Source organism: Pleurodeles waltl, chromosome 1_2 (genome assembly GCF_031143425.1).
Source record: "Pleurodeles waltl isolate 20211129_DDA chromosome 1_2, aPleWal1.hap1.20221129, whole genome shotgun sequence".
In the NCBI taxonomy this organism is placed as follows: domain Eukaryota; kingdom Metazoa; phylum Chordata; class Amphibia; order Caudata; family Salamandridae; genus Pleurodeles; species Pleurodeles waltl.
In genome coordinates, this window is record NC_090437.1 from 82,794,956 (window position 1) to 82,819,527 (window position 24,572).

Genomic DNA, 24,572 nt, shown 5'->3' on the forward strand with positions numbered 1-24,572 from the left:
CAAACACATCTACTTTATTTAAACTGAAATTGGGTAAAGAGGTGAAACAAGTATACCTTCTTGAAGCTATCAGCCAGACCAAAAAATGACGTCATCAAATAGAAAATTTGATATGCAACATGAAAATGAAAATACGCCAAGACAGTCACTTGTGAAAAAATCATCTATCATTGTTAATTCCAGCAAAAACATCTGCCCTTTGTAGTTGTTTCTTGTATCAATGATCTGCTTTGTCCATAGTGCTGCTAACTGCCATAGGGCACCAGCTTCTCGCCTCTTCATTTAAGAGATGCAAATTACTTCTTTGGCTATTGAGTGATGGTTCTGCAAACGCTCGCTATACTGTGTGCAAGACTGTGTGCAGTCTCAGACTGCACTCGCCTATTTTTGGGATCTCAAAGTTACTATTTAAGTGCAAAGAGTACATGGAAAAATGGGATGGCACAACCAAAATACTGCCACAATTATTACCAAAAGTTATTAGGGAAGTCACCAACAACTCAGCACTTATGATTATCTTCTAAACTCTATTAAATGTTTACTTTTTTGCATGCTTACGCTTGGCCAATTCCCATCAAGGATGGTTTTAATGCCAATGTTAAGTAAGAGGCCTAGGAGAAAGAGGTCTCTTTCACTGAGCTTGAGAGAAAGGTGTTGTATCATGGGCCAGGAATATTAGGCTTAACTTAGAAGGCAATGTGTAAAGTAATTGTGCAACACTTAGCTTACAGTAACAGAGTGAATGACAACACAAAAAGACAACACCAGTTTAGAAAAATAGAGAATACTTATCTAAGTAAACCAAGACTGAAATGACAAAAATCAATCAGCAGAAGTTGAGATATGAATTTTTTAAGATAAAATGTGAGAACAGTGCTTTGAAGTCTATAGCAGTCAGAAGGTTACTTGAGGTTGCAAGGGACCAGTGCAAGTCCAAAATCCAGGCCGACGGCGATGGAGGGTAGACCAGCTACAGAACCCACAAAGGGACAGCTGAACAGTACCTTTGTTGGAGCAATGTGTCAACCGCATGGGCATGATGGTCAATATTTCAGCGCACTTGAGGCGATGGATCACTTTTTGAAGTTTATGGCTGCAGTACCCACTTCTGAGGCCCAGGACTGGAGGGGGGGCACCTCAGGCAAGGATAGGACTCACAGATGGCAGAGTTCTGCAGCACCAGGAGAGTTGCAAGCAGTCTTTGATGTCCTTGAGATGCAGCAGAAAAGGGGGCAAGTCAACAAACCCTTGGAAACTCTTGGGTTCAAGGATGTGGAGCGTACGTGCAGTCCCTCTCACTGCAGGGCAGAAGCAGCAGGGCAACACAGCAGAGCAAATTACAAAGTGGCAGCCCTTCCTACAGCACAGCACACAGCAGCAGTAGGCCAACACAGCAATGCATTTGCAGAGTGGCAGTCCCTTCTGGGAGCACAGCAGTCCTTCTTCCTGACAGAGTGTCCTTGGTTGCAGCAGAGATCTGATTTTGTGGGGCTTAAGGTCCAGTATTTATATCTTAGTTCCCTGGCTTTGGAAGGTGGGAGAAACTTCCAGGCCTTTCTTTGGAGTCCACAAGGTCCATGTCCTGCCCTCCCTGGCACCAGACACTATACATGGGGTTATGCAGTTGTTTGTGTGGGCACAGGCACAGCCCTCTTCAGGTGTGAGACAGTGCTAAGCTCCGCCCCCCCATCAAGCCAGTTAATGGGATATTAAGGCCATTAAGTCACACCTTAGCTCCCATTGTGTGACTGACTAGAAGTAATGCACAAAGCTCAGCTGTCGTCTACCCCAGACGTGTATTCAAAGACAGACAGAGTCACAGAATGATTAAAGTAGGAAAATGCCAACTTTCTAAAAGTGGCACTTTCAGACTTACTATTTAAAATCAGATTTCACCATACTTTTTGATTTTAAATTGTGAGTCCAGGAACACCAAACTCCATACTGCTATATTTTCCCATTTGGAAATTACACTTAAAGGGTGTTTTATGGTAATCCCAATGTTGATGCTCAAATCTGATCAGATGGCAGCCAATAATGATTCTATGCTGAGTAGGAAAAGTAGTGGTGATAGGGGACAACCTTGTTTGGTACCTTGCATAACATTAAAGCTCTTTGATCTGTTGCTATTTAATCCTATGCATGCAGTTGGCTGAGTATATCAGACATAACCATGCAGTTGAATGAAATTCCCAGAATGAATTTATTTAGCACTGAACACAGGAAGCTTATGAGACATGTTGTTCTCTTTAATGGCAACCATATGATGAGACACTCTTGGTGGGTATATAGAGGTTCCAAATATAGAAGAGAGATTATATTTTTTAGTTTTGGTGTTAACTGTAATTTAAAAAGTTTATAAAGAATGCAAAGTGAAACAAAGTGCATAGTAAATAAATGTAATATTTTAACATAGGAAATGAAAACAATTAAAGCCGCAGGCTCACATCTCCAAAACGTGGGAGCAGTATCACGTGCAGATGTGTACAGAATGTAAGTCCAATGGAAAACTAGATAAAGGTAGGTAGTATTTTGTTATGTAGCATGAAATCCTGACAACATCCCAACTTATTTATTTTTGATTTTCTTCTAATGTACTGTTAGCTGGGGGATGTCATAAAGCTGTCTGGCTTGATTTAATGGATACAATCACAGTAAAATCAGTCTGCAGTACAGTTGTCCATATGGGTCCTGGGTAGTAGGAATGGAGCCATTGCTTGGGCAGGTCCTTGTAGTCGGGAGAGTGTTAAATGAGAACCCCCCTTCTACAATAATACTTTCAAAGCAGACATATAAGAATACAGCTGTGACAAGATCAAGATGAGGTTAACTTAGTGTCAGCTGACAAATAATGGACTGTGGGGGCTGACAAAAACAGAGTTAAGTTACAATACATCAAAGAGTATATTTCTGGGTCACAGGTCAACTGCAAAGGATGGATCTTCATGTCTCTAAAAACATTTAGCAAGTCTTTTATATTCTCAGATGTGTATCAGCTTGAAGAGCCCTGGTGATTTCCAAGACAATAGATTTTAGTTTTACATGCAGGGCTTTCAAATATTTTTCTGGCTAATAAGGGATATGGACCAAACCTTGTTATATAGCTCCTACTGCAAAGATAATACATTTTTGAAGCTTGGATCGACCTTTGCTCAAACTAAATAAAGCATGAAATAAGCATGTTGCATTCCACTTTTAGACCATTAGTCTAAAAGTTTGGATTAGTACATAAACTTTATGTGTGGGCTTAATAGCTACAATCTTTACTTTGCTGACTTGAGTTAAGTTGATTTATGCTTAATGCAAATAGCGTTTGGATAGAGTAAGAATGAATCTCACTGTACCTTCTCAAATTGAAATTAGGGAGTTTATTCAACCCTAGTTTCAACAGTTCACAAGCTTGATACAATTTGACTAAAAGTATCCTGTCCTGAATGGTCCAGACCAGTGGTTCTTCAACTTTTGACTTCTGTGAACCCCTCCCTTCTTAATCATTACTGGAATCTGGGGACCTCCAATTAATCATTTTTGGAATTCGGAGATCCCCATTGAGCCATTAGTCAAAGACCAGGCCTAAGCAATTTCAATATTTTGAACCACACAAACAATATACAAAAAAGCAAATGCAAGCATTCAAACAGACCATTGATGAAATAGTTTATTACATTTTAATATTATTGTGAATGCTTGAGCTTTTTCAAATTCAATTGAGGCCAAGCATCACACATAATATATTATGTTTGAAGCACTTCCACTGCTCCCACGAATCAATCTGAGGATACCAGCCTCCAATTTCAAATAACTTCACATTTATAGGACGTTTTAAAATTTTCAATTTCACATTGTGCTTCTTTATTTATATACACTTTATAATTCTGTCAATATCATTTCATTTTCTAAGCTGTCGCTGACTCCCTTAGTAGGCACTGCAGACACCATGAGGTCCCCGGACCACTGGTCTACACAGCCAGCACTCGCTGTAAAAGTTGAAGTTCTGCTTAATTTTCAGATTTTACTTTTATGCAAATAATACTCAAATGCTTTTTGCATCTACAATATGCAAGTTTGGAAAAAGAGAGGGAAGAAAATGACATTGTTAACATGTAATTCACAAAGTAAAACATTTGGTAGAAAATGCAGGTGGTTTCTACAAACACGGAAGCCCTCAGACAAACTATGCATGGATTGCTCTAAAGCAGTGATTTCCAAACTGTGGTCTGGGGACCCCTGGAGGTCTGTGAAGCCTCTTCTGGGGCTCCATCACTGTTTAGAAAATTAACTAATATAACAGATTAAAGACGGGTATATAAAGAAAGTGGGCAAATGTACCGTTGACCATTTTAAAACATACTGTAAATGTCAAGGAATTTAAAATTGGAGGCTTAAAATTAAATTAGTATCCTCAGGTTGATTCGTGGGAGCAGAGTAGGTGCATCAAGTAGAATATAGTATGGACAAAGTGTCTCTTCAATTGAATTTAGAAAGCTCCAAATTTCCTTTAAATATTAAACGTTTTATTTTTTTATTTTAATAGTTATAAATGAAATAAATATGTTTTATCATTCACATATGTGCTCAATGGAATGCTTGTTTCTATATTTTGTGTGTATTGTGGGTCCCTGTCTTCCAGTAATGACTCAGTAGGGGGTCCCTGGATTCCAGTAATGATTCAGTGGGGGTGCCCGGGTTCGGGGGTCCACAGAAGTCAAAAGGTTGGGAACCAGTGCTCTAAACCTTCTGTGCAAGTAATAGCCCAAAAACTATCTTTTAAAACGAGAGGTGTGTATGGCCATGCAGATGAAAAGATGCAAAAGATCCTCTATGAAGTTTGTGAATACAAAATCTCATTGCCATACATGCCCATGATTGCATAGTGGTACCTTTATTCGTTTTAACATAAAATGATCTATTTCAATGAATGCTTAAGAAAGAAGCTTGATTGTCTTGTAACCGGTAAACACTGAAATAGTTGCACACCCTGAATTAAAGTAAAGTCCCAAAAATGTTTTCTACAGAAAACAAATATTCCGGGACAAATTATTCATGCTCAACTCAGTATTATACTGATCATTAATATAATCCAACTATACAACATCAGTAAATCACTCATGTATTGTACCAATGATGTATCTGTTATGAACATGAATGTATTTGTATAGAAAGCATCATAACACCATATGCATTATACATAATTATAATACAAATACAAATGTTATATACAGCAGCACATCAATATAACAACACTGGTGCCACCTCACGATCCCTATAACTTGATAACATCTATTCAATCTAGGGAAGAGCGAAAATCCTCTTAACTGTACAGGTTCACAAATCCACAATACACGAGATTCAAATAATTATATTTTAGTTGTTCAAAAGAGGACTATCTATTTAAATTAAGGGGGGCCGCATGGCCAAAAGCAGCCAAGGGGACCGCCACCTCCCTAGGGCTATTTAGTTAAATTAATGGGGGGACTGCGTGGACCGCCCGAAGAACTGGGGACCGCCACCTCCCCAGGGCTGAAATAAAAGAATGAAGGGGGTCTGTTGCGGACCTCCATGCCCGGGGACCACCACCTCCCCAGGGCAAATTCAACACTGGAGCAGGGTGGGGTGGCCCCACTTGTGGAGCTACTGATGGCCCTAGGGACCGCCACACCCTCCAGGGCCGGCCCCTGCTATGGTGCAGGGTACCTACACCCGGGACATCGCTTTTTTCTCTGAATTGGATGCGGGCAGTGAAACAGAGGAAACACGTGTTTTTGCAGACAGGGAGCTGCATCTTTAGTGGCTCACTGTGTGCAAAAGCAATGCCGACTCACTCAGGAGGCATGGAGTCGGCTGGGACCACAGGGGCCTTCAGGCGTTCCCTGTAATCCCATTGCACACTGGGTGCCCTGCGGGGCACCTTGGACAGGTGGCCAAACCCTCCTCCTCCACTTCCCTCAAAAATAAATATATTAAGGCCGGTCCCTGGGGAATGGGGTTCCCAAGGCCAAAATTATCCAGGGGAGATGGGCCTTGCGGCCCCCCTCTAAAGCAAATAAACATATTAAGGTGGGGCCACAGGGGATGGGGTACCTGGGGCTGAAATCAGAAAGGGGCCGCATGACCCCCTTCCTCCCCAAAAAATATTTTAGATGACCAGGTCCTGGTGGACACAGTCCCCGAGGTTGACATCGCCTGGGGTGGGGAAGGGGGGACCCACACGCCCCCCATGGAATTGTAGTGGGCTGTGGGGGTTGGAGTCCCTGGGCCAAAATCGACCGGGGGTGGGGGGTCGCACAGCTTCATTTCCTCACACTGACATTTTGTGGAAACTGTGGACTCTTGTTGGATAAACAAGCAGGTGAGCTTCCATTTTGGCCATGTTGCTCATTTCACAGAAATTAAATGTCAACAGGAAGCACTTACAAATATAAACAAGGAAGGTGCCCCAGTTGAAGATCCTTTGTGGAGGTGAATGCATCTTTCATCTATTGGAGCACAATCAGACACTCTCACATCCACTCAGACCCATGCAGACCCTCTCACACCCAAACACTGTCACAGCCACTCTCACACAGAGAAACACCTTCTCACAACTATTCTCACATCGAGAGGGACCGGCCCTGCAGCCAACTTTTGGGGTTGGTTGGTGAGGAGGGTTGGCTGCAGAGAATGGTCGCAGGCCAGTCCCTGCGGCCAACCCCTAAAGCACACAGCCTTCGGCCAGGTGCGGGAGTGGTTGGATTAACGTATAGTAATGAAAATTACAAATTACAAATTAAAAAACCATAGAAGTTCACTGATAAAAACAAAGGTTACAGGGCCGCCCTCGTCGTGCACTGCTAATTACCCCAGATATTACAGCACTCATAGCAACTTTTATAGTGTCAATAAGAATATCAATAAAACATTAGAAGTTAAATTATTGAAGAAAAAACTGTGCATGGCAAGGGAGCAAGTTATAGTTATCCTAGGCTGCGAGCTACAGTCACTTAAAATAACTCTAACCGCAACTTTTGAATTTCTCTAGTTTTGTGTGAGTGAAATGAGAACCTAACTATAATGTCCCTGTAACCTTTGGTTCTTTATGAGAATATATGTGTGTGTGTTCAGTAGCTTTTGAGATATAAAAGAAAAAATACATATAGATATCTGGGCGGAGCGTAAGCGCAGATCACATGGTGAGATCTGATTGGAAGTCAGCACTTCAAGCGAGCTAAGTGGGAGGGCAATGATGGGACACAGAATTGGACAATGGAGGGCAGGAGGAGTGGGCAGGGACATCAAGCTAAATGGAGGGCAGTGGCAGCACATCAGACCATGCAGGGTAGGAGGGAGGGGGCTCGTGCATGGACTCGGACAACAGAGGGTGAGGAGGAGGTGGATGGGGCAGCAAGCTAACTGTCCAGAGCAGGTAGGAAGGGCAGAACAATGGCCAGACATGGCTGTAAGGAAGGAGCAGGGGCACCGACTCGGACAATCAATGGCAAGGAGGTGGGTAGGACAGGAGCACTAAGCTTGGGTGGGGGCAGCACAATGCCAGGTCAGACCAACTACCCCCTCCCCTACCGTGCATTGTGATGGGCATTCTACTTGACAGTAAAATAAACTAGAAATTCACTGAAAAAAACAAAGGATACAAGGATGTTATAGTTAGGAAACAGAACTAAAAAAAAAAAACTTAGAAATTTACTAAAAAACCAAAGCTTACAGGGACGTTATAGTTTGGTTCAGATTTTGCATGCATAAAACCATAGAAATTCAACTGTCATAGATTTGTAACTAACATTTGTGCCCTAAGATAACTATAACTCACACCCTTGCCATGCACTGCTAATTATCACAGATATTACATCACTCAGGACATCATTGATAATATCACTGTATCATTTGCAGTAAAAATTGTTGATGAGAAAACTGTGCATGGTGCAAGTTATCGTTACTTTAGGACCAGAGTTATAGTTAATTGAAATAACTAACTATAACAGCGGCATTTCTGTGGTTTTGTGCATGTAAAATCTGAACCAAACTATAACATCCCTGCAAACTTTGGTTATGCCACCTACCCCTCTGGATAGTAACGTTCCTAATGGAGGGACCCCAATGTCAGGAGCGGCCACAATCTAAGTGTTCTAAGGCCCATGGCAGCTTGTTGTCATGGAATAGTGCAGATATTGTAGCTAAGCTCAGTATTCCCAAATGGATCAAGTTTATAGACCTATATGCTCTATGTCTTTTTAAGGAAACCTGGGCAGCTAAACCTCTGCACTGCCTATGGTTTGTAAACTTTAGTAAAGGGGCTGTGTCCTCTGGAAGGGGTCGTTGCTCATGGGGACTAACAACCTGGGTTAATTGAAGCCTTCCCTGTAAGGTTAGAGAAATATCAATACCCACCCTGGATATTTTGTTTGTTTGTTTGAGCTCTGGGTCCTATATGGTTTATGTTTACAATGTGTACTTAAGACCTGGAGAGGCTAACCAAGAATCTTCCGTAATTGATGCATTGAATACATATATGATTTATGCTCCAGGGTTTTTTTTTTTTTTAAAGATTGGCGGTGCTGAATTTAACTGCCAGTTTGAAACCCTTAGATGACAGTGTTGCAGGTCCCACTTTAAAACATGATAATATCTGGTCAGTCCCCCAGCTGACATTGGCACCAATTAAGAGGTGGAGGATTTTGGTTCTGTAAATCAATGCCTTAACAAAGAGACATGGCCTACTAGCAGGCAATGGGAGAACGAAGTCAGTTAGTGTGGGGAAGCATACCTTTAACAGAGCCTGATTGATTATATCCTAGTGGATGTTAGGATTTGTCCGTCCCTGGTTGATATGATTGTCTTATTACGACAGGATAGTGATCACTATGCACTGAGTCTTGATGTGGACTTCTCGGTCTTGGGAAGGGAGGAAAATGCAAGTGACCCATTTGCTTCTGGTCTTGCAAATAGCCAGCAATAAGCGCAGAGTGAAATGGACAACTCTGCTTGACACGCCGAAAGCACTTGGGGGTGCTTATCTCCTGGTTTCTGATAGTATACAGAGAGTGCAGAATTATTAGGCAAATGAGTATTTTGACCACATCATCCTCTTTATGCATGCTGTCTTACTCCAAGCTGTATAGGCTCGAAAGCCTACTACCAATTAAGCATATTAGGTGATGTGCATCTCTGTAATGAGAAGGGGTGTAGTCTAATGACATCAACACCCTATATCAGGTGTGCATAATTATTAGGCAACTTCCTTTCCTTTGGCAAAATGGGTCAAAAGAAGGACTTGACAGGCTCCGAAAAGTCAAAAATAGTGAGATATCTTGCAGAGGGATACAGCACTCTTAAAATTGCAAAGCTTCTGAAGCGTGATAATCGAACAATCAAGCGTTTCATTCAAAATAGTCAACAGGGTCGCAAGAAGCGTGTGGAAAAACCAAGGCGCAAAATAACTGCCCATGAACTGAGAAAAGTCAAGCGTGCAGCTGCCACGATGCCACTTGCCACCAGTTTGGCCATATTTCAGAGCTGCAACATCACTGGAGTGCCCAAAAGCACAAGGTGTGCAATACTCAGAGACATGGCCAAGGTAAGAAAGGCTGAAAGACGACCACCACTGAACAAGACACACAAGCTGAAAAGTCAAGACTGGGCCAATAAATATCTCAAGACTGATTTTTCGAAGGTTTTATGGACTGATGAAATGAGAGTGAGTCTTGATGGGCCAGATGGATGGGCCCGTGGCTGGATTGGTAAAGGGCAGAGAGCTCCAGTCCGACTCAGACGCCAGCAAGGTGGAGGTGGAGTACTGGTTTGGGCTGGTATCATCAAAGATGAGCTTGTGGGGCCTTTTCGGGTTGAGGATGGAGTCAAGCTCAACTCCCAGTCCTACTGTCAGTTCCTGGAAGACACCTTCTTCAAGCAGTGGTACAGGAAGAAGTCTGCATCCTTCAAGAAAAACATGATTTTCATTCAGGACAATGCTCCATCACACGCGTCCAAGTACTCCACAGCGTGGCTGGCAAGAAAGGGTATAAAAGAAGGAAATCTTGACATGGCCTCCTTGTTCACCTGATCTGAACCCCATTGAGAACCTGTGGTCCATCATCAAATGTGAGATTTACAAGGAGGGAAAACAGTACACCTCTCTGAACAGTGTCTGGGAGGCTGTGGTTGCTGCTGCACGCAATGTTGATGGTGAACAGATCAAAACACTGACAGAATCCATGGATGGCAGGCTTTTGAGTGTCCTTGCAAAGAAAGGTGGCTATATTGGTCACTGATTTGTTTTTGTTTTGTTTTTGAATGTCAGAAATGTATATTTGTGAATGTTGAGATGTTATATTGGTTTCACTGGTAATAATAAATAATTGAAATGGGTATATATATTTTTTGTTGTTAAGTTGCCTAATAATTATGCACAGTAATAGTCACCTGCACACACAGATATCCCCCTAACATAGCTAAAACAAACTAAAAACTACTTCCAAAAATATTCAGCTTTGATATTAATGAGTTTTTTGGGTTCATTGAGAACATGGTTGTTGTTCAATAATAAAATTAATCCTCAAAAATACAACTTGCCTAATAATTCTGCACTCCCTGTAGACTCACTCTGTGGGGAAAAAAGGACATTAGATCAGAAGGCTTGCGAAGAGTGGATCTGTTCTATTCATAATAGTCTGTTTAGTGGGTTAAAGTGTATTTTTTTTATGTGGACGCACATAGATCTTCGGTCAGGAGGGTTCCACAAACATGGTTTGATAGAGCATTGAGAGGTGCAAGGGCTGTCTTAATTATTGCAAGTAAATCACAGACCAGGGGAGAAATCCAAATGCAGAAGGCCCTGTACAAAAAATCTATTTCAACAGCTAAAAATGATTGGGATACAGCAAAATGGGAGAAGTTGTTAACTGGTGGAAGGAATGGGGATCTGCGCAGGTTCTGGAATCTGGTCTCAAAAGGGGGCAAAGAAAGTACCAACCAAAAAAGGACAATTTTTTGGCAACAGACTGGGTGGCTCACTTCTCCACACAATATACAGTCAGGGGGATAGTTCGCCCACACAGCAGATATTTCCACTAGAAGATTATTTAATGGTTGGGGGGTTTACCACAATTATTTAAGATGAGGCCAAAGAAGCTATTGCTAAAATAGCCTGTAACAAAGCTCCTACGTAGGACAAAGTCCTGGGGAACCTCTATTCAAGCGAACTAGATGTCTGGGCCCCATATTTTATTGTAATATTTAACAATATCTTGGCTGATGCACCAACCCCTTCATCTTGGCTAAAGGCCGAGATTATCCCTATTTAAAAAAGGGCTCTGCAACTGGTCTATGGAACTACAGGCCAATTAGTTTAATTGACTGCTCACAAAAATGGTTGAGCTCGATTTTATTTAATCAGTTGCAGTTGTGGATGGGAAGCAATGTTATTCTTACTGATCTCCATGCAGGGTTTAGGGAAGGCACCAGTATGATTGATCAGACTTTAGATTTCAGCTAATTGTCTGGAAAACAGTGGTATTGGTGGGTGGCTGTTTATACATTGTCTTTGTTCACCTACGGTCTGCGTTTGATTTAGTCCCACGGTTTAAGCTGTGGCAGACCTTGGCATATAAGGGGGTCCCTGCCGACTTGTTGGCCGCTATAAAGAGGCTGCATAGTAACAACTTCACCCAAATGCAATATGGCCCTTGTGGAGAGCTGACAGACCCCCTTCTAGTGAACCATGGGGTCAGGCAGGGCTGCGTGCTGGCACCCACTTGCTTTTTCCTATATGTGAATGGGCTGGTTGCCCACTTAAACCTCTGTGATGGGGACGCTCCCTGGTTGGCAAACTGCAAGGCTCCCGCGTTACTGCACGTGGACAAAGCCCTCTTGATTTTTCAAATCGCCCATAGGGTTACAAATAATTCTGGATCACTTTGAGAATTTCTGCGCACAGAGGGGACTATAAATTAATGTGGAAAAGTTTATGATAATAAACCCGGGTCATATCACCAGACCAAACCTCAAGCTTCTAGGGACTTCCCTGGATTGGGTTTGCATTTTTGATTAACTGGGCTTGACACTGACTGAAAATCTTGATTTGAATTACCATATTGAAATGCTTAGGCTGAAACGGTTCAATGCACAGGGCCATTTTAAGAGCACATCGCACCTCTTATTTTCGTCCAATAGCTCCTCCCATTGAAATCTACAGGTCTCAGGCTTTGGGAACTGCCCTCTATGGGGTCGAGCTCTGGGGGCACAAGGATGTCAGCAAATTATTGGCTGCTGAGAACTATTTTTATGCCAGTTAGTGTGCCTTCCTATCAGCACTTCCCTGCTCTCGCTTAGACTCAATATGGGTCTTAGGCCTATTAAAATGGGATTGATGGTTAGGCCCGTTCTTAATTGGCGAAGATTTTGGGCCTCTCTGGAGTTAAATTCCTATTGTGAGGGTCTTAAAGAGGTGCTAAGCCTCCCTGCCTTAAACACCATCCTTAGGTTTAGATATGTTATAGAACCCCTATTTAACGTAGAGTGAGGTGAGTTTTGATTGGCTCCTGAGTCCCCTCCAATTATTGGGAAAGCACTGTTAAAAAAAAGAGATATTTGCAGAAATTAATGGGGCATGTTTTTGCACATTCCTCATGTAGTATTTTGTCCAACTCCTTTTTTCAGTTTAAGGAGGTATTTTGTATGGGATCATTTTTAGATGACATGGAACCACCCCTGGCCTGGAAACTGTTTTTTGCGGTTTAAATATAGCATGTTACCAACCGCAGTCTTCACTGGTACCTGGACGAGTAAGAAGGAATTTGCTAATCTCTCTAGTGTCTCGTGTGGGGTGAACAAGGAGAGGGAAAAGCATGTTCTCTTTTTTTTGTCTAGCATATATAAAGAGCAGGAGAAAGTGAATACTCCCTGCGTGCCATCTATTAGGTGTGAAAAAAAACCAAATCGCACTTCAAAACCTAATAATTTTTGCTATGCTTTGTCTGGGTTTCGCTGTATCCCACTATTTATTGGCAATGTGGAGAATCTCGCAATGAGCATGCTCCTAAGTAGATTTTGTTTATCTTAAATCCATGGATCTGTTAGTAAGAATGTGTCTTATATTTTTTTGAGCCAGGGAGGGTCTTTAGGACTTGAAAATTGATGAGCTTTTGCTCTTGAACAGACTGAAGTATAAGTTTTGAAAATTTCTGGAAGATTTGTCAAGCCACCCCAAAGTTATTGGCAAAACCAAAAATAGTCTTCCTATGGAAACTGGGTCCTAATTATAACTACTTACTGTCATTACCAGTCTCAGTTCTAACTAACTGCTGCAACCACGCTTAATGCGTAGGATGTAGTAATGCTGATTACAATTATGCCAAGAGGTGCTCTGAATTAATCCAAAAGGAACACGTATAATTCCCTATCCTGACTGAGGTCCTGTGCCACCGTCCTCTTTCTAATTAGCCTGGTGGATTTTAGTTTGTGTAGGGCAAGAGTCTTATGCCTGCCCAGGATGGGGTTTCATCTATGGAATAGCATGGAAATGTAGTTCAAGGTCCTCATTCCTGGGATTTTGTGTGTTATAATGTTCAGTGAGAGGGTATCAGCAGTCACTATTTCTAATTATGTGATTCAGAGTCCTTTAAAGGTCAAATAGTACCGGCAATGTATATTTGAATACACTGATAAATTATACTGTATTCTACAAAAGTGGTTGAGATGGTATACTTTGCTGTTATTGTAAGAAAAACGATTAGTTTTATCTAGTGCATATTGGCAAATGTTGCAATGTCCACACTTGTGGAAACTCCTAGGTAGTGTTGGTAGCTGTAAAGAAATGGCTCCCTGTTGCAGTTACCCCCCACTTTTTGCCTGATACTGATGCTGACTTGACTGAGAAGTGTGCTGGGACCCTGCTAACCAGGCCCCAGCACCAGTGTTCTTTCACCTAAAATGTACCATTGTCTCCACAATTGGCACAACCCTGGCATCCAGGTAAGTCCCTTGTAACTGGTACCCCTGGTACCAAGGGCCCTGATGCCAGGGAAGGTCTCTAAGGGCTGCAGCATGTCTTATGCCACCCTAGGGACCCCTTTCTCAGCATAGACACACTGCTTGCCAGCTTGTGTGTGCTGGTGGGGAGAAAATGACTAAGTCGACATGGCACTCCCCTCAGGGTGCCATGCCAACCTCACACTGCCTATGGCATAGTTAAGTCACCCCTCTAACAGGCCTTACAGCCCTAAGGCAGGGTGCACTATACCACAGGTGAGGGCATAGGTGCATGAGCACTGTGCCCCTACAATGTCTAAGCAAAACCTTAGACATTGTAAGTGCAGGGTAGCCATAAGAGTATATGGTCTGGGAGTCTGTCAAAAACGAATTCCACAACTCCATAATGGCTATAATGAATACTGGGAAGTTTGGTATCAAACTTCTCAGAATAATAAATCCACACTGATGCCAGTGTTGGATTTATTAAAAAATGCACACAGAGGGCATCTTAGAGATGCCCCCTGTATTTTACCCAATTGTTCAGTGCAGGACTGACTGGTCTGTGCCAGCCTGCTGCTGAGAGACGAGTTTCTGACCCCATGTGGTGAGGGCCTTTGTGCTCTCTGGGGACAGAAACAAAAGCCTGCTCTGGGTGGAGGTGCTTCACACCTCCCCCCTGCAGGAACGGTAACACCTAGCAGTGAGCCTCAAAGGCTCAGGCTTCGTGTTACAATGCCCCAGGGCACTCCAGCTAGTGGGGATACCCGCCCCCTGGACACAGCCCCCACTTTTGGTGGCAAGTCCAGGAGAGATAATGAGAAAAACAAGGAGGAGTCACTGGCCAGACAGGACAGCCCCTAAGGTGTCCTGAGCTGAGGTGACTCTGACTTTTAGAAATCCTCCATCTTGCAGATGGAGGATTCCCCCAATAGGGATAGGGATGTGCCCTCCTCCCCTCAGGGAGGAGGCACAAAGAGGGTGTAGCCACCCTCAGGGCTAGTAGCCATTGGCTACTAACCTCCCAGACCTAAACACACCCCTAAATTCAGTATTTAGGGGCTCCCCAGAACCTAGGAAAACAGATTCCTGCAACCTAAGATGAAGAAGGACTGCTGACCTGAAAAACCTGCAGAGAAGACGGAGACACCAACTGCTTTGGCCCCAGCTCTACCAGCCTGTCTCCCCACTTCAAAAGAACTGCTCCAGTGACGCGTTCCACAAGGTCCAGCGACCTCTGAAGCCTCGGAGGACTACCCTGCATCTAAAAGGACCAAGAACTCCAGAGGACAGCGGCTCTGCTCCACAAAGACTGCAACTTTGCAACAAAGAAGCAACTTTGAAAGAACACACGTTTCCCGCCGGAAGCGTGAGACTTTGCACTCTGCACCCGACGCCCCCGGCTCGACTTGTGGAGAACAAACACTACAGGGAGGACTCCCCAGCGACTGCGAGCCCGTGAGTAGCCAGAGTGGAGCCCCCCCCTTGCCTGCCTGCATCGCTGAAGAGACCCTTTGGTCTCCCATTGAATCCTATTGCAAACCCGACGCCTGTTTGCACACTGCACCCGGCCGCTGAGGGTGTACTTTCTGTGCTGGCTTGTGTTCCCCCCGGTGCCCTACAAAACCTCCCTGGTCCGCCCTCCGAAGACGCGGGTACTTACCTGCTGGCAGACTGGAACCGGGGCACCCCCTTCTCCATTGAAGCCTATGCGTTTTGGGCACCACTTTGAGCTCTCCACCTGACCGGCCCTGAGCTGCTGGTGTGGTAACTTTGGGGTTGCTCTGAACCCCCAACGGTGGGCTACCTTGGACCCAACTTTGAACCCTGTAGGTGGTTTACTTACCTGCAAAACTAACAAACACTTACCTCCCCCAGGAACTGTTGAAAATTGCACTGTCTAGTTTTAAAATAGCTATATGTGATTTATGTGAAAACTGTATATGCTATTTTACTAATTCAAAGTTCCTAAAGTACCTACCTGCAATACCTTTCATTTGAAGTATTACATGTAAATCTTGAACCTGTGGTTCTTAAAATAAACTAAGAAAAGGTATTCTATACAAAAACCTATTGGCCTGGAATTGTCTCCGAGTGTGTGTTCCTCATTTATTGCCTGTGTGTGTACAACAAATGCTTAACACTACTCCTTTGATAAGCCTACTGCTCGACCACACTACCACAAAATAGAGCATTAGTATTATCTCTTTTTGCCACTAACATACCTCTAAGGGGAACCCTTGGAGTCTGTGCATACTATTCCTTACTTTGAAATAGTGCATACAGAGCAAACTTCCTACAGTAGCCATCTATGTTATGTCCTTGAGTGGTGGTAGAAGACCATATCATGCTTTGACACCAAATGTCCCACAGAGTACTGTCTCTACTGTGTGTTATAACTGGTCTTATGTTTAGCAGTTGCAAGAAGGTATTATTCATAGCTAATGAATGCCAGTGTTTGTTCAAGATCTTATGAACTGATTGATTTTGGCTCCTGTACAGTGTTATCATAGATAACCTATCCACTTGCTGCTTTTTCCTTTTGTTCCCAGTAAATAATGAATTGTGCTTCTAGTGGCTAATCTTACATTTAGCTGTCTCCAAGATGCTGGAGTAGTAACGCCTGGTTTTGAAATTGTTCTCCAATGTAATCAGTTCCTGAAAACAAGGTTCTGTCATTGCTACAATTATGCCTAAGCTGTGTCTTTTCTTCCAGTGGTATGGCTCTTATTTGGGATATAGAATGCGCTATTGGAGCATGTAAAATGGAACCGTATTTTGTAGGTTAAATAACCTGTAAGGTATGGTCTCAACTTCTATATATAGTTCCACATCAAGAAAGTCTATGTATTCTTTACTATTGTGGTGTGTGATATGATAGAAAGTATCACTGAGGTACTCTATGAAACTCAATAGATCATTATCAGTGGCTGTCTATAACAAAAAGACATTGTAAATGTATCTGCCACAGTATGAAATATATTCAGTCAGTTCTGTAGATGTAGAGATACTCAGATCACACCATGCAGAGGTTCGCAAAGGAAGTGGAAAATTTGGATCCAATAGCAACCTCTTGTTGTAGCACCAGAGACCACTGTGTGAAAAATATGTTGTCATCAATGACACAGGACGTCATTTCTATCAGCATGTTTGTATGTTCTAAAAATGCCATAATGCTAAGAGCCCTTTTCCCTTAGGAATGTATGTGTACTGGGAACGAACATCAAGAGTAACACAAGTGAATTCTTCAGCCCAATCAATGTTGCTTAATTTATTTAAACATTCCTTTGTGTCTTGTATGTAAGCAGGGAGGTTCTGGACCAGTGGCTGTGAAAAATACTCTCAGTATTCCCTGATGTGTTCTTTGGAGGACCTTATCCCTAAGAATGGGTCTGCCTTGTGTGAAAATTTCCAGGTGTGTGTGCCTTAGGAAGAATATAATGTGCTTTGAGAAATGGGTTGGACATGTACCTGAATTCCAAGTCAACAATGAGGCCAGAGTCCCGTCACTTAGTCAACTTATGTTCTGTCAAGGTGGTGACTTCCTTCAATGGATTGTAGTCAATTTTCTGTATGTCGGACAGTCAGTTGTCTGTCGATATCTAATCGCAGTATGTAGCACTATTATATTGCCCTCTTTGTCTGCCTCCTTAATGACAATACTAAGCTTCTGTGCAAGGACATTCAACGCCCTCCTTTCTGACATGGATGAATTGTCACTTGGGTGTTTTGCACAAGCAAAGGCATAGCCCTCTAACCTATATAATTCCTTGGTCTCTCATTTGTGAAATGTGTCTAAAGTAGTAGATGGTGATGTAGAGACAAAGATGGATTTTCATCTTAAACCATAGTCAACAATGAGATTAGGTGTTATATTTAAATCCACCAGTAGTTCTGATATATATGCTGTTGTGTCTGTATTATCAAGAGACACAAGTAATTGTATGTCATAGATATCATCTACAGTCCTGTTACAACAGGGGTTAGTATGCCTTGAGGATAGTGTGATTGGTTTCTGTTTGTAAAATTTCCTCAACTTAATCTTATAGATGAATTTGTGCAAAATGACATGCATTTGAGTAAAACTGGCAATGGAAGTAGGACAGAAGGCGTAGTACTTTTACTTGGTCCTGATCTAAACAATAATCCAACAAATTGATGATAGGTATAGCGTTAGATGCTAGAGTAGCTCCATCACCACGCCAAACCTCCCCTGTTCAGGATGCCAATTATTTTGGTTTTTCGACGCTGCAGATATTACAGCCTCATTTTTTTATTGTGAATTTTTTCTATTTTTGCCCAGTCTTGTTGGTTTGTGGCCTGGCCTTGTTTCTTTAATTTTGCCCTGGTACCTATCAGGTACCTCTCTGCTTCTACTAAAAAAGGCATAAGAACTATTAAGTCCTTATGTCTATTAAGATAAAAGGACTATTGTCATAAGGCTTATTATTTATTTGAGTGCTCTGGGATCCCTATATTGTTTCAATTGGATTGTAACCTATGTAGGGTCTAGATACATATGACAACCTATAGCTATCACGGTGCAGGACACTGTCATAGGCACCGACCATATACAGCCATTAAAGATTACAACTAGAACCTATTACTACAACAAAGACAATTTCATGTATTGGAGATGTGCAATTGATTTAGGGCACAGCTACCTTTATGTTTTTTTTTTTGTGAGCTGTCAAAATGAAGGTGCGCACTTGTTTCGGTTAATGGCTATCAGCTGCTATAGTCTTTTTCCTACACTGATATGTTAATTTACAGTTCTTTAACTTAGTGTCCAGGCTTTTACTTTGTTATCTTGTAACATAATGGGTACCTGTGTGTGTTTCCATTTTTAGTACGCCTGATAACCATGTTGGCTTACGAACTGCATATAATCCCCATATTGATATTTTGATCTTATTCTTAAAAATGTGCTTCAAAAGATGATTTTCTACAGAAAATGTTTACTAGCATTAGAATGGCCTGGCAGCATTGTTGTATTTTTGGTACCGTCACACCCTCGTCTTGAGAATTTCACACGTTACAGAGTCTGATTTAACCAATGTGGTTAAGATTGTACTTTCATGTAAATGATTTGGATGTATGACTAAAATAGGTATTAGTGGTGTTTTGTGTGTGCAGCTGGTGACCTTCCCTAACTCAGGTATGTTCCATCACAGGAGGATTGGTTGCTTAGAAAAGCTAAAGGGATACCATGAATTACCTCAAATAATTACTTCAATCTTAACTGTGGTGTGTTATGTGTGGTAAATGCCAACCAATCAAATGCTTCCTTCAACAAAACGGTCACTTCAACCTGCTTATTTAACCTTCATTTCTAGCCCTCCATCACTTGTGGAAGGTGTAAATGAGATATGAATGAAAAATAGCGCAAGTCTGTTGATGGCTGTTGGACCTAGTCCTTTTTGCAGGGTCACACCCAGATCTTTGCCTTCTGTTGCTGAACCCATTTGTATTGCCATTAGGACTATTTGCACTTTTTTCCCTGCTAACCAGTGGTAAATTGTTCTCTCCCTAAAGCATGGTAACAATTGGTCTGTGCCTGATTGGTTCATTTAACTTACTTATAAGTTCTTAGTATATGGTGCTAAAAGTATTGAGAGCCTGTAAATTAGATGCTACAAATGGGCAGTACCACTCATTGTACCACCCACAAAAGTAGTCTTTTTAAATAAGCGATTTCTTTTACCTGGCAAAATAAACCTTTGTCCAGCCTTACCCTTGTTTTTTAAATACTTTTAGGGCCAGATGTAGCAAAGCATGCAGAAATGCATTTTGCGAGTCGGATCAGACTCGCAAAATGCATTTCCGACTCGCAAATAGGAAGGGGTGTTCCCTTCCTATTTGCGACTCGCAATGCAATTCAATTCCACTTGCGACCATGAAAGCGGTCGCAAATGGAATCGCAGTTACCATCCACTTGAAGTGGATGGTAACCCAGTCGCAAACAGGAAGGGGTCCCCATGGGACCCCTTCCTCTTTGTGACAGGACAAAAAAATATTTTTTCAGAGCAGGCAGTGGTCCAATGGACCACTACCTGCCCTGAAAAAATCCGAAACTAAAGGTTTCGTTTTTTTTTTCAAAGTGCAGCTCGTTTTCCTTTAAGGAAAACGGGCTGCACTTAGAAAAAAAAAAACTGCTTTATTAAAAAGCAGTCACGGACATGGTGATCTGCTGTCCCCAGCAGGCCACCATCCCCGTGAGTGCCCATACTCGCAATGGGGTCGCAAACTGCGACCCACCTCATTAATATTAATGAGGTGGGTCTTTGCGACCCCATTGCGAGTTGCAGAAGGTGTCTGAGACACCTTTCTGCGTACCAAATTGCGACTTGCAATTTGCGAGTCGCAGGGACTAGCAAATTGCAAATCGCAATTTGGATTTTTCCTACATCTGGCCCTTAATTCATCCTTAAGTTAGGCTAAAATGCTCACAGGGCAGGGTGCACAGTATTTAACAAAGTGGGACATGCATACTTTTTTACATGTCCTGGCAGTGAAAAAACTCCTAAAGTAATTTTTCACTGTTGTAAGGCCTATCTCTCCCATTGATGAAGACTGGGTTACTCTTTTACATGTAATCAGTGATAACTTTAAATTGGGAGTAGATACAGATATGCTGTTTACACTCAAATAAAGTGTCATTTAAAATCCTCTTTAATGGTGAAGTCAGACCTTAAGGAACAACTTTGAAAATGCCACTAGAAATATTGCATTTCTTGTCAGAACCAACTGTGCATCCTGACAGTGCCCTGTGTCACATGAACATGAATGGCTCTGCTTTTGGTGTTTTTATTGTTAGTATACAGTTTTAAAATTTTTTTTACGGCTGCATACAGATCAAGATCAGCTCAGTCTCCTTGCCATATTCATTTTATTTTAAGAAACAGCAAACAGGTTCTCTAACTACCCCCATTTCCCCTTCTGCTCGTCAGCTACGAGACATTTTGGCCAGGATGTACTATCACTGAAATCAACAGCTGTGCTTTTGGGGTTTGTGTATTGCTTCCAGACAGTGAGGCAAAAGGGGCTTAGTTGTGAACAGGATGGGCCATCCTCTCACGATGGCTGTTAAAGAGCTGTACCCAACTTCAGTTACACTTCAAGTGGCCTTGTCTATAGCAAACACAAAGGACTCTGACACCAGGCTTGCCCTGCCTTTTGTAGGAGAGGGAACCCTTCCTCACACACAAAGATGGCACTAGGTATACACATTGGACTTTCAGAGCCATCCATCAGAACATCCTACACTTGTGGAAAATTTAAAATAAGGACTGCCCTAGTGCCAGTGGACAGCCCTGCCGCTTGAAGGACTGCCTCACTGTCTGAGAAGGAAGATTGGGCCTGTTTTTCTTCATCCCAGAATACACACAGTGATTCCAAGGGGCAGGTGGCTGACTTCCTGTGTGAGCTACAGGGACAAAACAAGCCCTAGACGTCTTCCTGCAACTGGACCTGCCTGCGCCCTGCTAATGGCTGCTGCTGGCCTCTGCTGAGTCCTTATTCCCAAGAGGTGTCCCACTACCTCCCCGGTCCTGGCATCAGTGGAAGATCCTTCTGCAAGAAAAGGTGAAAATCCTGAAGCTTGGGCTCCTCATGACTGTAAAGATGCCCGTTCAGGCCGAAACTCTGCCACACGCAATGACCATCAACGAGAAGCTCCAGTGAGACTTACTCTTTGAGTTGACAATGACTGTCTGAAACTACAGGCAACAAAATAACACAATACCTGTACTTCACACTACCGTATCAGCAGCCCACTTGAATGCCAGTGCGAAGTTTAAACGATAACCGGATCTCCACGTTACAGCAACAATTGCATGCAGCGCTTGACCTGCTCTTCACATCACAAGCCTCTTCCTCAGGGGCCTCTTCCAAGAAGAATGAAACTCTTTGCCCCAGACTTAGGGGGTTACTTATCAGGAGGACTAACTTAGTCCCTCTATCCGGCCTGCTCTCCATTGTAGTCAGCCTGAAATTGTGAGACTTTCTATCGGCTTAGTGTGACCTGATGACCGCGGGTGGAACTTTGTGCTTTTAGACACTATTTTCACTTAAAACTTTAAAACTGGATATCTCCTGTTCTAGGGATTAGATTTTTGTTGTTCTGGTATCATTGTATTTATTAAAAATGACTATTTTTCTAAATTGTCTTGGATTGTTATTTTGTTGTGTTTTCACTTTATTACTGGTTGTGCCTTTATAAGTGCTTTACATATTCCTTTAAGTTACGCCTGACTGATTTGTGCCAAAGTACCATAGGGTTAAGCACAATTTAATTTAGTGGTTCACAATGACCAGGAATGCGGTTGTTGCCCAAATAGAGCTTCTACCCTCTCAACCAACAACCCAATTTCTTACAATTGCTTTGTATGACTGTTACTTTGGGCCTGACTGAGATCTTGGTGGTGTTACTGCCGGTGTCAGTGGTGGACCCGAGAACATCGTCAAGTCGACGGTGTTTAGCCTGCCATATTTAGATGCTACCGCTCTGCAAGCAGAGGACTGGTGGCATATTTATGACAGAGGGAGACCGAGGCAGGACCGAAGGGAATTTGTACGGTGGCAGGGGCTATGGAATAGAGGTAAGTGACACACACACACTGTACCTTAGCCATATGTGTCCCCCTGCACTACACAACACACCACATGCACACCATCATCCATTATCATTCCAATACAACACAACCCGAATATGCCGACACATACATTGACAGACATCCATGACAGAACACACACAAATCATTGACACTGCACCCACACAGCACAACCACATCAACGAACACAACTACACATTCAGCTGCACAAACACACTCACACACAAGCACAACTGCACACATCATGACAGCGTCTACCACACAACAACACTCACCAGAATGTGTCACATGGCAACACAACATACACATCGGTCGCACATGCAAGTGACACACATACAGATACACCCACATCATCCACTCCAGCTTCCTCCACTTCAACCAGCCAACCACACACACAAACACATACTGTCTTACATACACAACAGATAGCACAAACCTACCAGTAAGAGGACCCTTTGCAATGCATACATATGGACACCATTGTCAAGTGTGAATGTACCCTCATTGTGGAGCCAGCATTTATTTGGTAATGAATAATGACCCCACTATGACGTGTGTGTGTGTGTGTGTGTATGTATGTATGTGTGTTGTGCCAGTGTGTCCCCAGGCAATGTGACAATTGTCTCCCACACGTGTGTCACAGTGATTTAAAAAAATTACAGTGACATGAGGTAGGAAAGTAGCCTCTTTCTAGCATGGTTACTCCCACTTTTGGCCTGTTTGTGAGTGTGTGTCAGTGTGTTTTTACTGTGTCACTGGGCTCCTGCTAGCCAGGACCCCAGTGCTCATATATAAAAACCTATATGTCAGTGTATTTTGCCTGTCTCACTTGGATCCTGCTAGCCATGACCCCAGTGCTCATAGTTTGTGACCTAATGTGTAGTGCCTAACTATGTCACTGAGGCTCTGCTAACCAGAACCTCAGTGCTTATGCTCTCTCTGTTTTTAAATTTGTCACTGTAGGTCAGTGACTTCATTTACCAATTTCAATTGGCATACTGGACCCCCATTATATGTCCCTAGTATATGGTACCTAGGTACCCAGGGCACTGGGGTTCCAGGAGATCCATATGGGCTGCAGTATTTCTTTTGCCACCCATAGGGAGCTCAGACAAACCCTTACACAGGACTGCCATTATGTCTAACCTTCACTTGCTGAAGGTTAGGTGCAAAGTTAATACGTGTGAGGGCACCCTTTCACTAGCAAAGGTGCCCCCACATAGTTCTGAGCCATTTCCCTGGGCTTTGTGAGTGCGGGGACACCATTACACATGTGCACTACATATAGATCAATACCTATAGGTAGCCTCACAATGGTAACTATGAATATGGCCATGTAACATGTCTAAGATCATGGAATTGTCCCCATTCCAAATCTGGTATTGGGGAGCCTATTCCATGCATCCTGGGGGCTCCACCATGGACCCCCAGTACTGTCAAACCAGCTCTCTGAGGCTTGCACTGCAGCTACAGCTGCTGCCACCTCACAGACAGGGTTCTGTCCTCCTGGGGTCTGGCCAGTCCCAGGAAGGCAGAACAAAGCATTTCCTCTGAGAGCAGGGTGTTACACCCTCTCCCTTCGGAAATAGGTGTTAGAGGCTGGGGAGGGGTAGCCTCCCCCAGCCTCTGGAAATGCTTTGAAGGGCACAGATGGTGCCCTCCTTGCATAAACCAGTCTACACCGATTCAGGAACCCCTTCTCCCCTGCTCTGGTGGGAAACTGGACAAAGGAAAGGGGAGTGACCACTCCCCTGTCCATCACCACCCCAGGGGTTGTGCCCAGAGCTCCTCCAGTGTGTCCCAGACTTCAGCCATTTTGCCTTGCAAGGTGTGGGGGCCCTCTGGAGGGCTCTGAGTGGCCAGTGCCAGCAGGCGATGTCAGAGACCCCTCCCGATAGGTCCTTAGCTGATAAGGTAGCCAATCCCCCTCTCAGGGCTATATAGGGTCTCTCCTGTTGGTTCTCTTCAGATTCTGCTTGCAAGTTTCCTTCAGGAATCCTC

At 43.1% G+C, this 24,572-nt stretch overlaps 1 protein-coding gene across 2 annotated transcripts in view; it reads right to left on the reverse strand.

Moving 5' to 3' along the window:
* The window catches only part of CORO2A (coronin 2A), a 322,094-nt gene that overhangs the window by 103,992 nt on the left and 193,530 nt on the right, over window positions 1–24,572 (reverse strand). The gene's annotated exons all lie outside the window — the stretch shown is intronic.